Source organism: Myotis lucifugus, unplaced genomic scaffold (genome assembly GCF_000147115.1).
Source record: "Myotis lucifugus unplaced genomic scaffold, Myoluc2.0 scaffold_19, whole genome shotgun sequence".
In the NCBI taxonomy this organism is placed as follows: Eukaryota; Metazoa; Chordata; class Mammalia; order Chiroptera; family Vespertilionidae; genus Myotis; species Myotis lucifugus.
The window spans coordinates 5,680,341-5,683,864 of NW_005871067.1; the positions used below are offsets into that span (position 1 = coordinate 5,680,341).

At 38.8% G+C, this 3,524-nt stretch overlaps 1 pseudogene; it reads right to left on the reverse strand.

Moving 5' to 3' along the window:
- Window positions 1-703: 703 nt before the first annotated feature.
- On the reverse strand, window positions 704-2,365 carry LOC102424258 (annotated as a pseudogene).
- Between the last annotated feature and the right edge of the window lie 1,159 nt (window positions 2,366-3,524).

Genomic DNA, 3,524 nt, shown 5'->3' on the forward strand with positions numbered 1-3,524 from the left:
GTTCAAAGGCTGTTGAATTGCATTGTTTACCCATATCTTCAGAAAAAAATCACTTCTACTGTCGTGGTAAACAACCTGCTTCCCTATTTATAATGGTCTGGCCCTCTAGCAACTTCAGCGCGAAATTATAGCTAATTTGCCAGAAACGTCAGGTGGTCATAATAATCTGGCCACTCAGTGTATACATATGTGTGTGTATGTATATATGTATATACTAGAGGCCCGATGCATGAAATTTGTGCTAGGGCCTCGGCCCCCGCTGCTGTGGGCGGCCACCTCTGTCTCGGCCCCCTCCACTGCGGCTTCATCCGGAAGATTCTCCAGAAGGACGTCCAGTCTAATTAGCATATTATGCTTTTATTGTTATAGATACATCAATCATCTATTATATATGACATAAATAATAAATTTCTTTTTCTTTCTCTTTATCCATACACACACACACACACACACACACATACACATATCATATTGATTCTATTGATTCTCATCTCTGGAGAACCCTGAATAATACAATGGGCATTGAAAAACACATGACTTTTAGTGTATTTTCAAACATTTTTTTAAGTAAGTACAAAGTGTTTATTGTTGCTATTATATACAAACCTAGAAATGGTCTATTCCCAGTGAAGAGTACACAACCTTTTCTAAATATAGGGCAAGTTATAAAACCTCTTTTTTTGCGGGGGGGGGAGTAGAATTGTTCCAATAGATAATTTATTTCCAGTGAACCCCAGTCACCATAAACAGTCTAGTTTCTGAAGTTTATTAATTGGCTGTTACCATTGTACTAATAGTCTCCATTTTCCACAGAATAAAACTGTTGGTCATTTTCAATCTCTCTGCCCAGCATTTTGGGACTTCCCTAGGACAACAGAAGGTCTGACACAAGAACTTTGAGACAACGTGACAACAATCCTTTCACCTTGAGTCATCATGTAGTCTGGCAGTTGTTTCTCTAGGATTTTCTGATTAAGATGATTAGGATATTTTATCTTCAGTGTAGTAGCTGGGATTTTGAACAAAAATGGTTGTTGTGTTTTGAAGTCCCCATCTTCAGGTGCACCATATTTGAGGCAGAATGACTGGCATCTGGGATGGGCTGCTAGGAACTCCTCATTTGGCCTGTTTTTTTTCCTGGATCTTGATGCCCACCTGCCTTTTTCCATTCACTTTCAAGTGCTTTTTGGTAATCCGTCTCAGCTCTAGGCCTCTCTTCTCCTTGCAAAGAATCTTGCATTTGTTCAGGGTCTCCAGCTGACTGATCTTGATGATAATGAGCTGGCAGGTGGTCTCCACTCTGCATCCCTCAGTCAGAGGGTTTCTTAGGCAGGACAAATCATGCAGACAGTGTAACTTATCCGGCTCATTGATAAATGGCCATTGCGATATTCAGTTGTCATTGACTATAAGGTATTGAACATTGAAGTTTTGCACACAATCCCAGAATCTTGGAAATGTAGAGAAGAAATCCCAATGTCTGAAAGCATTAGTTGTTCTAATCTGGGCAGATAGGCTATTGGAAACAGCTGATTTTTACCAATTAGTTGATTAGAGGAAAGGTCTAATAACTTGACCATCTGTAGAACGATAGCCAGCCTTTCTGAAATGGAGATTGTTAGACTCCTGGAAGACCAGCCACCCAGTAGCACACCAGAACACCTATGCCCATGTTATTCTTGTTAAACCTTCAGTATAGAAATGTTCCAATTGGATTTGGTGAGCCAGGGGGAAATCTCAGTTTATTTTCACTGAGATTAAGGACTTCAGGTGTCTGAGCTGATCAGCATCCCATACTGTCAGCAGGTTTTTTGACAAATCTATATTTATAATATTAGGACACGCTTTGGCAATGCTTCCTCTGTCACCAGCACAATTTACTGCACAATTCCTAAAAAAAAATTTCTTGCAACTTGCTCAGCTGACTTCGACATTTTATAACAGACTCAAAAACAATAGTTTCCACAGGTTTATTTCCAGTGGTAACAAATTTGCTCTTTTCCATCTTCCTCTGGTCCATTATCTAATACATAGCAGTTCTTAATTGCAGTAAGAAAGTCTACTCCAAAGTTGGACTAATAACGGATCCTCTAATTGGATGCCTGCATTGAAAATACACAGTCCCCTCAAGGCTTCCATCATGTTTGCCTCTCTTGGGATTGTCCCATTCTTTTCCTAACCAGAGTCTCAGACTCACTTGCTCTGAGCTTTAATGCTGGGGCACCAGCGAAATATGGGAAGGAACTGAATTGTCTGGCTTTAGGGTGAGAGCTGAAGGTGTACCTTTCACCCAAACAGAAGTACTGGAAGAGGCCATGTTCCTTTGCTGAGACCTCCCCCCATAGAACTGGCAGGTGGGTGCCATATCTAAGCCTCCATCAACCTGGCTGGCACTATTTGCCCTGTCCTGGTGATTCCCTGAGACTCGCTCAAAATTTTTTTTTCCTCAATGACAAATGTATTGGATTGTTAGCAGGAAAATATAGGTTGTGTTACTTGTAAATTAGACTCATTGGGCATGAGCATTCTAAAGTTACAATTTAGAAAACTTCCTCTGACTCCACTTTTGAGATGAAATAGAATTTGAAAGGAGAAAAAGATATGTAATGTAAATTCAGTTAAAGAATAAACGAAAATTAAATCATTTGAAATATATTATTTTAAAAAATTGATAATATAAATTTATGTCTCATGATAAACTAACAATAGTGTTGTAGACATTATACATATGATTATACTTAAAGTTTTAATAATTTAACTATAATTAATAACAATAACTCTCACTTAGAACATTAGAATTTTCAGCTATTTAAAAAATGGACATATTTTCTTCATCTTACCCTTCCAAAATCACTAAAAGACCTGACATGATTTTAAAGGGCAATTTCAGCATAGTCTGGAAACTAAAGGTTAAGAAAATTTAACAAGCTTTTTTTCTTCATAGACCTAGTTTTTGAGGATCTTGATTGGAATTTGTGGCAGAATTCTCACTAGTATGGTTTAGACCAGGGGTGGGCAAACTTTTTGACTCGAGGGCCACAATGGGTTCTTAAACTGGACCGGAGGGCCGGAACAAAAGCATGGATGGAGTGTTTGTGTGAACTAATATAAATTCAAAGTAAACATCATTACATAAAAGGGTACGGTCTTTTTTTTTATTTAGTTTTATTCATTTCAAACGGGCCGGATCTGGCCCGTGGGCCGTAGTTTGCCCACGGCTGGTTTAGACCATGGTCCTTAACATGGGCACTATGGACATTTGGGACTGGATAATATTTTGTTGTATGGTCCTGCCATTTTAGGGTGTTTAGCAGCACTTTGGCCTCTACCCTGTAGCTCCCCAAATTTTGTCAACCAACAAATGTTTCCAGACATTTCCTGCAATCCCCTGGGAGGCAAATTAGCCCCATTTGAGAAACCCTGGGGATTAGATACATATGGCATGAGTAAGGCCAGTTATGTAAATAAGTAAGGGATTATACCCTAAAATAAATTAAAAAATAGGAGATTGACTACTAAAAATA